Source organism: Tursiops truncatus, chromosome 11 (assembly GCF_011762595.2).
Source record: "Tursiops truncatus isolate mTurTru1 chromosome 11, mTurTru1.mat.Y, whole genome shotgun sequence".
In the NCBI taxonomy this organism is placed as follows: Eukaryota; Metazoa; Chordata; class Mammalia; order Artiodactyla; family Delphinidae; genus Tursiops; species Tursiops truncatus.
The window spans coordinates 36,654,918-36,667,899 of record NC_047044.1 but is presented as its reverse complement, the minus strand read 5'-3'; the positions used below and the strand labels follow the sequence as shown (position 1 = coordinate 36,667,899).

The following is a 12,982-nucleotide window of genomic DNA, read 5'->3' as shown; positions in this document are numbered from 1 at the left end:
TCATCATTATCAAGTGATTAAAATTGTCCCTTGCATAAAATTGAATGTAAAATACCGTATATAGTATCTCCCCAGTCAGGTGAGACGGACTAAATCAGGCTTCTAGACCAATATTCTTCTTAGAATAATTTTAAGAACATCTTCCTGTGGCACCCCTCCCTTCTCTTTTCTTTTCTTTTTCTTTCAGGTGACTCTTAATTCCTTATTAGGCATAATCTGAGGGTTTGATTTCAAAAAGAAGCTGAGATCTTCTAAAAAACTTTCAAAATCTTAGTTATTTTTCTTTTCAGCAACATTGTTTAGCTTCTGCTATGTAAGGACACCTGGAAACTGTATATAAAAGTATTTTGGTCAAGCACAGCTGTACTCACACACAGTTAGCAAAACGTTGCTATTGGGGAAGATAATGTGGGTCAACACTTCCACAACACTGATGAAGACTTTTTAGTAAATTCATGATTACTCTTTTAAAGGAAGGTTTGGTCCCAGAAGAGTTAACATATCGCTAAAAGATTCTTGATTTTAATGGAAAGGTAGGAGAGAAGCCAGGAAGAAGAGCCCAATAGCTATCCAAATGTCAGTGAGCTTAGGCACACAATGCTGAGAGACAAGAAGTCAATTTCCAGATGGATCTGCATGAGGCCGGAAGCTTGATGTTATAACTTTATTTTTTCAATGCAATTTCTAGGAAAGTTGTGAAATGGCCTTCTTTTTATAGTGTTGAAACTGTTGACTGTGTATATTAAAGGAACACTTCTTTTCCATCTTTTATTTTTAACATCTTTGCATCAACCATTATCTAATTTTAAACTTGTCATGCAAAATTTCTTCAAGGCTAGCTATTTTAAATCGTTAGAGTTAACCCTAATATTTGGGGGTATTTTTACTTTTACCTATGTCCTATAAAAAGTATCTTAAGAGGTATAAATTGCTATTTTGATGGATTCATTAGCCAAAACATTTGTGGAAACCATGTGCAGAATTAATTGCTTTATCTCTCTCAGAACATTCAAGCCATGTATGTTCATGGAAAACCTAATGAAGTTATTTTAGTAATTTTATAATCATGTCAATTATGGAAAAAGACATTTTCTGACTCTATAGAAATTTCAATGACCTAATTCATATTTTTCTATATTTATAAGGAAATGGAATTTACTGTGAAATAAACTACATTTTAGTAAGTACAACTTAATGATTGAACTGTAATAAATCTTTGTCTTTTTTAAAAGATTTTGTTTTTTTAGAGCATTTTTAGGTTTATAGCAAAATTGAGAATGTAGAGAGATTTCCTGTATACCCCTGCCTCCACACATACATAGCCCCTCCCAACATCCCCCACCAGAGTAATGAATTTGTTACAATTGATGAACCTACACTGACACATCATAGTCACCCAAAGTTCATAGTTTGCCTTAGGGTTCATTCTATGAGTTTGGACAAATATTTAATGACATGTATCCATCATACAATGTATTTTCACTGCCCTAATGTAATAATATTTTGCATCCTCTGAAAAGTTTAGTCACAAAAACACTTACATCTGACAATACTATTTGAAATACAAATTCCAAACTATTATTTATTTAATTAGTATCGTTCTCTAGCATAGTAATATATAGGTTGAATATAATTCCCTGTACTATACAGTAGGTCCTTGTTGTTCATCTGCTTTATATATAGTAGTGTGTATCTGTTAATCCTAAACTCCTAATTTATCCCTCCCCACTCCTCTTTCTCCTTTGGTAACCATAAATTTGTTTTCTGTGTCTGTGAGTCTATTTCTGTTTTGTAAATAAGTTCATTTGTATCAATTTTACATTCCACACATAAGTTATCAGATGCTATTTGTCTTTCTCTGTCTGACTTACTTCACTTAGTGTGATAATCTCTAGTTCCATCCATGTTGCTGCAAATGGCATTATTTCATTCTTTTTTATGTCTGAGTAGTATTCCATTGTGTATATTTACTGCATCTTCTTTAGCCATTCATCTGTTTATGAATACTTAGGTGCTTCCATGTCTTGGCTATTGTAAATAATGCTGCTGTGAACATTGGGGTGCATGTATCTTTTCAAATTAGAGTTTTTGTCTTTTCCAGATATATGCCCAGGAGTGAAATTGCTGAATCATATGGAAAATCTATTTTTAGTTTTTTAAGGAACTTCCATACTGTTCTCCATAGTTGATGCACCAATTTACATTCCCACCAACAGTGTAGGAGGGTTCCCTTTTCTCCACACCCTCTCCAGCACTTATTATTTATTAGTTGATTATGGCCATTCTGACTGGTATGAGATGATACCTCATTGTGGTTTTGATTTGCATTTCTCCAATAATTAGAGATGTTGAGCATCTTTTCATGTGCCTGTTGGTCATCTGTATGTCTTCTTTGGAGAAATGTCTATTTAGATCTTCTGCCCATTTTTTGATTGTGTTGTTTGTTTTTTTGGATATTAAGCTGTATGAGCTGTTTGTATCTTTTGGAAATCAAGCCCTTGTCAGTCGTATCATTTGCAGATATTTTATCCCACTCCATAGGTTGTATTTTCATTTTGTTTATGGTTTCCTTTGCTGTGCAAAAGCTTTTAAGTTTAATTAGGTCCCATTTGTTTATTTTTGCTTTTATTTCCATTACTCTTGGAAACAGATCCAAAAAAATATTGCCATCATTTATGTCAAAGAATGTTCTGCCTATGTTTTTCTCTAGGAGTTTTATAGTATCCAGTCTTACATTTCATCCTTTAATCCATTTTGAGTTTATTTTTATATATGATGTTAGAGAATCTTCTAATTTCATTCTTTTACATGTAGCTGTCCAGTTTTCCCAGCACCACTTATTGAAAAGGCTGTCTTCTTTCCATTGTATATTCTTGCCTCCTTTGTTGTAGATTAACTGACCATAAGTGTGTGAGCTTATTTCTAGGCTTTCTATCCTCTTCCATTCATCTGTATGTCTGTGTCAGTACCATATTGGGTTGTTTTTTTTTTTGCGGTACGCGGCCCTCTCACTGTTGTGGCCTCTCCCGTTGCAGAGCACAGGCTCCGGACACGCAGGCTAAGCAGCCATGGCTCATGGGCCCAGCCGCTCCGCGGCATGTGGGATCTTCCCGGACCGGGGCAGGAACCCGTGTCCCCTGCATCAGCAGGCGGACTCTCAACCACTGTGCCACCAGGGAAGCCCCAGTACCATATTGTTTTGATTACTGCAGCTTTGTAGTATAGTCTAAGGTCAGGGAGCATGATTCCTCCAGCTCTGTTCTTCTTTCTTAAGATTGTTTTGGCTCTTTTCTGTTCCCTTACAAATTAAAAAATGTTTTATTCTAGTTATGTGAAAAATGCCACTGGTAATTTGACAGGAATTGCATTGAATCTGTAGATTGCTTTGGGTAGTATGGTCATTTTAACAGTATTGATTCTTCTGATCCAAGCAATGTATATCTTTCCATCTTTTTGTGTCATCTTCAATTTCTTTCACCAGTGTCTTACAGTTTTGGAGTATAGGTCTTTTGCCTCCTTAGGTAGGTTTATTCCTAGGTATTTTATTAATTTTGATGTGATGATAAATGGGATTGTTTCCTTAATTTCTCTTTCTGATATTTTGTTGTTAGCATATAGAAATGCCACAAATTTCTGTATATTAGTTTTGTATCCTGTAACTTTATGGAATTCATTGATAAAACTATCACTGTTTGCAGATGAGATACTATACATAGAAAATCCTAACGATGCCATCAAGAAACTACTATAGCATAGTAATAATATAATAATATCAAAAGAAATGATTAAATATTAAAGGCTTTGAACAAATTGCTTCTGGAGGAAAATTATTGGTGTTACACAAGAAACCTCATGGCACTGTGCAGCCTAAGTCCATATTTAATTCAGACTTGAGGCAGAAAATTACTCTTCCTTCCAAAAGCGGTTTAAGTAACCCTTTAATTACCAGCATGTGCATAATGCTAATTATGCAGGAGAAAACAATTATTAGGTCAGAGGTAAAAATCAGTTACTAAGTGCACTTATAAGAAAGATGCTAATATATATATATTTTGATGCTAATATATTTATTGTGTAGCCATTTGTGATAACAAGTAAAACAGGCCATTATTATTTTTACATAGACTCCTGGAGCATGTCACACTTCTGCAAAGTCTGTGAACTTTGAGCATTTGCTGTAACAAAATCAGGTACAGTGTTAACTCTAGGGGAATAACTGCCATGAAGTCCTGGTTACCTTGCACAATCCAAATAGGTAGAGGTTTGAATCACAGCTTATCTGAGTCTTGGCAGGATGCCTTATGATTTTCTTGGAGTACAAGAGGATAGGATGCCTCTAAGGAGCTGTTATGAGGCCATTTCCTACTCACCTTTTTTCCTCTGGGAGGCAATCTACAAAACAGTTTCTCATGGTCTCTGGGTTTTGATGAAGTATGGGGCTTTCTACCCCATCCCCCTCAGTATAGTGTCAGAATATAAACCCACATAGCTACAGTCTGTCTTTGGTTCCTCAGCAATGGTGTCTCCAACAGATCTCATTGCCATCATCCAGCCCCTTTTGTTTCAATATTATCCTTCTTAGTGTGTGGAACAAGAATCACAGGGAACTGGCACCTTTGGTTTAATCTTCTTTCCATTGTCTATGTAAGTAATAAATGGTCTAAATCTGTAAGTGGCTCATTGTATCTTTACCAGTTGGATCAATCAAGCCTTGGGCTTGGCCTTGCCAATCTTATGTGTTAGCTTGACAGTAACAAGACCTCCAAATTGACTATGTCACATTTAAGGACAGAACATGAGATGTCACGAGGAATATGGAAGGAGTCCAGGAGAACTGAAACAATAAAATGATAAAGATATTTTGGATGGAGATCCTGTAGTGGCCATGTAATATATTCTAGTTGATTATAACCATCACTTTTAAATAATTAAATAGAAACAAAACGAGGGAAAAATAAAAATAGCATAATTATAGAAAAAATCAGAGTGCATAGTATTTAATAACATTAAGCTAGCATACAAAAAGAGTTGCTATGTGAAACTTATGTTTCAGTTATTTATGTAAGTATTCCTTCTATATCTGTTAACTATGGCCACAATAATTCTACATTTAAAAAAAAGCAACTAAATTTCATCAGCATACAATAAATTCTTTTTTAGCCCACAAATTGTGGGTTGGCTAGAGTTTGTCTGTTCTAGTCTAGGCTTCACTGAGTGCCTCTGCTGGTCTCAACAAGGCTCATTCACTGGAGAGGATGGGGGTTGGCTGATCTGGGGTCAACCTGGTTTGGTTGGCTCTGCTCCATGTATCTGTCATCCTCCTCCTGGGACCAGAGTGCTGACCTGGCATGTTCTTCCCATGAGAGTGGAAAAGGAGGCACAATCACACATATGTTTTTCATGGTTCTTTTTATTATATCTGCCAATATCTGGCCAAAGCAAGTCACTTGCTGAACCCAGATAAGGGACAGGGGAGGACAGCCTTCCCAGAGTTGGAGGGCACTGTAAAGTTGCATGGTAAAGGGTATGGATGTATAATCCTGTTACAGGAGAGAAAGTGAAGAGCTGGAACAAAAATCCAGTTAGCTACATTCTCTGTAGCTGAAGTTTCTCTATCTGAATATATGCTTCCGTGGAGTACTGTCATGTAGATTCAATTTTCTGTATCCAAATCAAAAGGCTTTACAGTGAATCTATATGCATGTGTTAACAAAAACATAAATTGCCTGTGAGTCTGAAAAGAAAATGTAAGATTAACTTGTCATCATATCTCAGCTTTTCTTCCAACAGGATCATGTTTTGTACTTCTGTCATTTAAATGTGTTTTGTATTTTGGCTATAATCTCCCCCACGTTATTAAGTTAAAAAAAGTCTTCAAAAACAGGTAAAAGGCTTTAAGGAAACTAACTGAATTAAGAGCCCTAGAAAAGCTCATGTGCTAGAATAAAAACTTATATTTGAAAGTTAATTTAAAGTTATAAAGATAGAGGAAAGCACATGAAAGGGGTAAACTTGGACCTACATATGAGTAAGAAAGTTAGCAAAAATTGTAGAAATATATTTGATTCTAGAAAGCTTTACCATGATACCAGGGTACAATATAATCTTTTTGCAGTAACTAGGGAACATTGTGTGCTGTGTATCAATGGCCACAATTAGCATAGAATGTCTTCAAGCATCACGTTCAGACAGCAGAATATGTTGAACATACTCAAAAATCTGAGGAAGGAGGAAATGGAGGAGGGAGTTGCTTTAGTGAAGGAGTTGGGTTTCAAAGGAAAAGTTGGATGAATCAAGGGACCTAAGAAATTTTCTAAACATGCATCCCATGAAGAAGCCTGTAACTTAATTGACCCTGTGCAGAATGAAGATTACCTCACCTTTTTCTTATCTCCAATCATCTTTCCCCATGCCTCAGACCACCCTGCTTCTTAAACTCATATATAATCTTGAGCCCCTCTCCTTTGGGGAGGCAAATTTGAGACTTGTTCTCCCATTTCCTCATTTGGTTGCCTGGTGAATAAACTCTTTCCTGCAAACCTCTGCATCTCAGTTTGGCTTGCTGAGTGTCTGGCAGACAAACCTGTTTGGCAGCGCTATCAGTATTCCCTCAGACATAGCCCCCTTACAAGCCAAACGCAGGCAGTCTCCTCAGCTGCCATCAGCAGCACTAGATAACATTTTCCCCACTCGCAAATGCTTTCAAATCTTCCATCAGCCCAATACAGGGCATTTATAAGCATTTAAAGATAGGGTAAATTCACTGGTACTTTCCAGGGCTACATTCTTTAAAAATTCTTTAATAAGTACAGAGAATCTGCTCAGGTTATAAAACTGGAGCTCCTTACCTTAGTTCAATAATTTGGGATTTGTATGGTAGTTTCTTGAAGCTTGTTTATGCTTCAGAGACCTCATGCTCAGACAGAAAGAAAGGTTTTCAATATCCTTTAAGCTTTAAATCGGTTCCAGTGGAATTTCAACAGCAAATAGCACTAACTAAAAACTAGGCTTCCAAAGATCAACAAGCAGTTTTTTTCCTCTCTCTCTGGCTATGAAAAGAAGTAAACTGGAAAAAAAATGCTATGAATAAAAATCTCAAGCATATTAAAATGTTCACATTCCCCAAGATAATTTCATTCAGAGCATTATAATTTGTATTTGACTATTTACATATGAGGATTTCTACTTAAAGTCTATTAACCTAATAATCAACTTGCTGCAAACTGTGAGCAATGCTTGCTCTATCAGCAATCATTTCATTTTTAGTAAATTCCTAATAAATCAATATTTGTAATTGAAAACATTATCTAAACTCACCCAAGACTCAAGCTGATATAACGGAGGAAATATATATATATATATATATATATATTTTTTTTTTTTTTTTTTTTTTTTTTTTTTTTTGCCTGTGTCGGGTCTTAGTTGCAGCACGCGGGATCTTTGTTGCAGCATATGAGATCTTTTGTTGCAGTGTGCAGGCTTCTCTCTAGTTGTGGCGCACGGACTCCAGAGCGTGCAGGCTCAGTAGTTGCGGCTCGCAGGCTTAGTTGCCCCATGGCATGTGGGATCTTAGTTCCCCGATCAGGGATCGAACCCCTGTCCCCTGCATTGTAAGGCAGATTCTTAACCACTGGACCACCAGGGAAGTCCCAACGGGGAAAATTTTTTAATGCAAGAAATTTAGATTTAATGTTGAACTCCAATAAAAGAAAGTAGTTCTAACATTATTCTTCCTTTTAAGACTACTTTTGAAGGACAAAAACAATAAGTCCCATTTCTAGTTCAAAAATAAGCTTCTCCCCAAACTATATGGAAGCCTGTTAGAAATATGTATTTGTTTCTTTTTATTTGTGAAAAGCTACTTAGAGTTCATCTCTCAAACCACTGAAAAAGATAGGTCCTCTTTGTTTAAAAAGAGGTTACTTTAAATGTGGCACTTGGAATAGTCCACTAGTTCCTGTGATCTAGGGCAATGAGGTGTGCCAAGTTGTTTGGCTGAATAAAGCTGTGCAAAATCTGACAAATGGCAGAGGACCATACTTGGGTTCTTATGCTTATTGGATTCACTGAACCCTTTTCTTTAGTACCACAGCGAGGCAGGGTAGGGAAACCTTTGTTCACAGTTGAGTTGCCAATATAGACTGTTACCTCCTATCTTACCACCGGAATCTAATGAAAACCATCTGAATTGTAATTCGATTCTTCACATTTTTCACAGTGGATGGCATTTTCAAAGAATATACTAACTCAACAAAAATGTAAATTAAAAGGCATATATCAAAATGTATTGAAGTTACCTGTATCTGAGACTAGATCTGCTGTTAGCCTCCGCAACTGGAGTGGTATAGCACGTAACTAACATTCAGCACCTAATTAGGCATTTAATGAATGTCAGTGGAATTGAAAATGAGCCGCTACATTTCATCATTTTTTTAAGCATAATGATGATATAGGAAAAAAAAATAGGATTTAGAGTCAGAACATCTAAGCTCAAGTGCCAGCTCTGATAGTTACCAGCTTGATGTTGTCAGAAAAGTCACTAAACCTCACCAAGTCTCAATTTTTCTCTTACATAACATGATGATAAAAATAATTTTCTAACAGTATTATTAGTAGGATCAAAAAAGGTAAAGAATATGAAAGTGTTTATCAAATGAGATATCCAAATACTCTCAAAGGTAGATAGAATATAAATAAAACATCAAAAACAAACTTAACTCACCAATATGATGAAAAAATTCTAATTAGTGTTACTATACCACTGGTGTTTGCCTTCTATTCTACCCTGGAATAAGCATTACTTCAAATGACAGTAACTTGGATTAAATAACTGAGTAATACTGGCACCAAAAGAGTACACCGAAATTAAATAACATAACAATATTCATAATCATTTGTCCTCTCATTGCAATTAGTTTATTCATTTCCCCTTTTCTTTATTGGCATTTTTTCTATGTAATTTACTTTCATTCTTAGGACATTAGTGTATAACGAGACAAAATATTTCCGTTCATTAAAGAATATGTGCTGAGGTTTGATGAAATCATGTTTGATTATGTTTAATTTTAGTTTAATTTTCATCTTGTACATTTCACCTATAGGGATAATGGAATAATCTGAGGGAAAAAAACCAAAATGTTAATGCAATAATTTGTAAAGATTTGAGGTTTGATAGCAATGAGGAAATGAATAGCAAATAAGAAAGAAGGATTTCTGGGTAGTACTAATGTCTCATAGCAACAAGAACATGTAATAGCAATGAAATACATATATCTAAAAACACCATATCACATTCTACATTGTCAGAAAAATGTTAAGATAGCAGTTAGTTAGGTTTGAACTAGCCAAATCCACTGTGTGTAAGAAAGAATCACTGTCTTCCTGAGTATCTTCGGCTAAGTAAATATTGTTTGTAAATAAAACCAGGAATGGAGCAAATGGCACTTCAAAAATCTCAAACAGCCTTTACATGTTGATCACATCTGAAGGCCATTTTAACATTTGATGTGTTGCCTAGAAATTATTTTTAAATACTGTTTATAAAATATTTCATTTCCACTGTGTAACTTATCAGGAAATAACACATAATTATAATCATGTTTGCATTTATTATGCTTTAATATTTTCTTCAAAAATTGTAGCTTCAGGTTGCATATGGCTGGTCTACTGTTTCTAGTGTGCGGTACTCCTGAATCTCTGCATTCATTCAATCACAAAGTCCTGCCGGTTCCACCTCCAGTATCTTTTTAACTTGTTCACTTGACTGGGCTATCTGCTTTTAATCTTAACACCTTCTGCAACCTAATGCATCCTCCAAAGTTCAGCCAGAGTAAAATAATCTTTCTCCTACCATGCTCTGCGTATCATACTCCTCTTGAAGTATCCTAGCATTTCACTGACTTCGCAACTGAGTCCAGTCTTTTCAAAAGCTGGATAACCATTCCCCTCCACACAACTCAGGTCTTTTCTCTACCCATTTCCTATCACACACTCCCACGTCCCACTCCATACCAATGCATGTATTCTGCTTCAATAATTCTCCATGCTCTCCTAGACCACTGAAATTCTACACATACTTTTTCCATTGTTTAAAGTGCTCTTCCTCTATTTTGTCTAGCTAATCCTCATCCATCAGATCTCAGGTTAGATGTCACATTCTCTGGGAATACTGCAAACTAGAATGGGTTTCCTGCCTGTGTGCCCTCATCTTACCCTCACTTAGTTGCCACCATATCCCCAGTCTAGAAAAAAGATAATAAATTAGGCATTAAACAAAAAGACACTGAAAAAAATGAACAATGAAGGAAATGAATATTTCAGACAAAATTGTCATGTATAGTCAATCAAAATGTGACTCTCATTACATTTTAAACTAGAATATTTATGAATCACTTTCTAAACTCACTATTTTATAGGATCACTTAGTGATAAAATAGAAAGGTGTGTACTGAAAAATTCTCAAGGTTAAAGCAGAGATTTTTAGGGGGCACCTTCAAGATGGCAGAGGTGTAAGAAGTGGAGATCACCTTCCTCTCCACAAATACATAAAAAATATGTCTACATATGGAATAACTCCTAAAGAACACCTACTGAACAGTGGCAGAAGACCTCAGACTTCCCAAAAGGCAAGAAAATCCTCACATACCTGGGTAGGGCAAAAGAAAAAAGAAAAAACAGAGACAGAAGAATAGGGATGGGACCTGCACCCCTGGGAGGGAGCTGTGAAGGAGGAAAAGTTTCCACACACTAGGACAACCCTTCACTGGTGGAGACAGGGGGTGGGCGGGGGGAAGCTTCAGAGCCACGAAGGAGAGTGCAGCATCAGGGGTGCAGAGGGCAAAGTGGAGAGATTCCCGCACAGAGGATCACTGCCGACCAGCTCTCACCAGCCTGAGAGGCTTGTCTGCTCACCCAACGGGGCAGGTGGGTGCTGAGAGCTGAGGCTAGGGCTTCGGAGGTCAGATCCCAGGGAGAGGACTGGGGTTGGCTGCGTGAACATAGCCTGAAGGGGGCTACTGTGCCACAGCTAGCTGCGAGGGAGTCTGGGAAAAAGTCTGGAACTACCAAAGAGGCAAGAGACCATTGTTTGGGTTGCGCGAGGAGAGGGGATTCCTTCCCCCTTCTGCCCACAGAAGGCAGAGCACGGCCTAAAAGAGCTCCAGAGATCAGACAAGCCGCAGCTATCAGCTTGGACTCCAGAGATGGGCATGAAATGCTAACGCTGCTGCTACAGCCACCAAAACTCCTGTGTACAAACACAGGTCACTATCTACACCCACAACTTCCCCCAGGAGCCTGTGAAGCCCGCCACTGCCAGGGTCCCATGATCCAGGGAAAAGTTCCCCAGGAGAATACACGGTGCACCTCAGGCTGTTGCAACATCACGCCGGCTTCTGCCGCCGCAGACTCACCCCGCATTCCAATTATAAATACCATACACCTGCCTCCCCCCGGCCTGAGTGAGCAAGAGCCTGCTAATCAACCGCTGCTTTAACCCCATTCTGTCTGGGTGGGAACAGAAGCCTGAGGGTGACCTACACACAGAGGTGCGGCCAAAACCAAAGCTGAACATCAAAACCTGTGCGAACAAAGAAGAGAAAGGGAAGTATCTCAGTGCAGGCTCAGGAGCAGTGGATTAAATCCCCACAGTCAACTTGATGTACCCTGCATCTGTGGAATACCTGAATAGACAATGAATTATCTCCAAATTGAGGCAGTAGACTTTAGGAGCAACTGTAGACTTGGGGTTTGCTGTCTACCACTGATTTGTTTTTGATTTTTATGTTTATCTTAGTATAGTTTTTAGTGCTTGTATTGCTGGATTTTTTTATTGGTTTCGTTTCTCTCTTCTTTTTTTAATTATTATTTTTTTATTTTAATAATGTTTTTATTTATTATTATTTTTTTCTTTCTTTTTTTTTCTCACTTTTCTTCTGAGCCATGTGGCTGACAGGGTCTTGCTGGTCCGTCCTGGTGTCAGGCCTAAGACTCCAAGGTGGGAGAGCCAGGTTCAGGACATTGGACCACCAGAGACTGCCCAGCCCCATGTAATGTCAGTTGGTGAGAGCTCTCCCAGAGCTCTCTTTCTCAACGCTAAGACCCAGCTCCACCCAATGGCCAGAAAACTCCAGTGCTGGATGCCCCATGCCAAACAACAAGGAAGACAGGAACACAACCACATCCATTAGCAGAGAGGGTGCCTAACATCACTAAGTTCATAGACACCCCAAAACATGCCACCAGATGTGGCCCTGCCCACCAGGAAGACAAGATCCAGCCCCACCCACCAGAACACAGGCACCAGTCCCCTCCACCAGGAAGCCTACACAAGCCAATGAACCAACCTCACCCACGGGGGGCAGACACCAAAAACAAAAGGAAATATGAACCTGCAGCCTGCAAAAGGAGACCTCAAACACAGTATGTTAAACAAAATGAGAAGACAGAGAACTATGCAGCAGATGAAGGAACAAGATAAAGACCCACCAGACCAAACAAAAGAAGAGAAAATAGGCAGTCTACCTGGAAAAGAATTCAGAGTAATGATAGTAAAGAGGATACAAAATCTTGGAAGTAGAATGGAGAAAATACAAGAAACATTTAACAAGGACCTAGAAGAACTAAAGAGCAAACAAACAATGATGAAAAACACAATTAATAAAATTACAAATTCTCTACAAGTACTCAATAGCAGAATAACTGAGGAAGAAGAACGGATAAGTGACCTGGAAGATAAAATAGTAGAAATAACTACCGCAGAGCAGAATAAAGAAAATAGAATGAAGAGAATTGAGAACAGTTTCAGACACCTCTGGGACAACATTAAACACACCAACATTCGAATTATAGGGGTCCCAGAAGAAGAAAAAAAAGAAAGGGTCTGAGAAAATATTTGAACTGATTATAGTTGAAAACTTCCCTAACATGGGAAAGGAAGTAGTCAATCAAATCTAGGAAGCACAGAGAGTCCCATACAGGATAA

The 12,982-nt window shown here is 37.8% G+C and overlaps 1 long non-coding RNA gene across 2 annotated transcripts in view; it reads left to right on the top strand.

The window, feature by feature from the left end:
• The window catches only part of LOC141275842 (uncharacterized), a 331,184-nt gene that overhangs the window by 281,172 nt on the left and 37,030 nt on the right, over positions 1–12,982 (top strand). Inside the window, exon 1 of one of the 2 annotated variants that reach the window (XR_012324281.1) lies at positions 4,158–4,190. The exons of the other annotated variant lie outside the window; for it this stretch is intronic. This is a non-coding gene — a long non-coding RNA (uncharacterized lncRNA). Of the gene's footprint in view, positions 1–4,157; positions 4,191–12,982 lie in introns of those variants that run through there. 2 annotated transcript variants of the gene reach the window in all.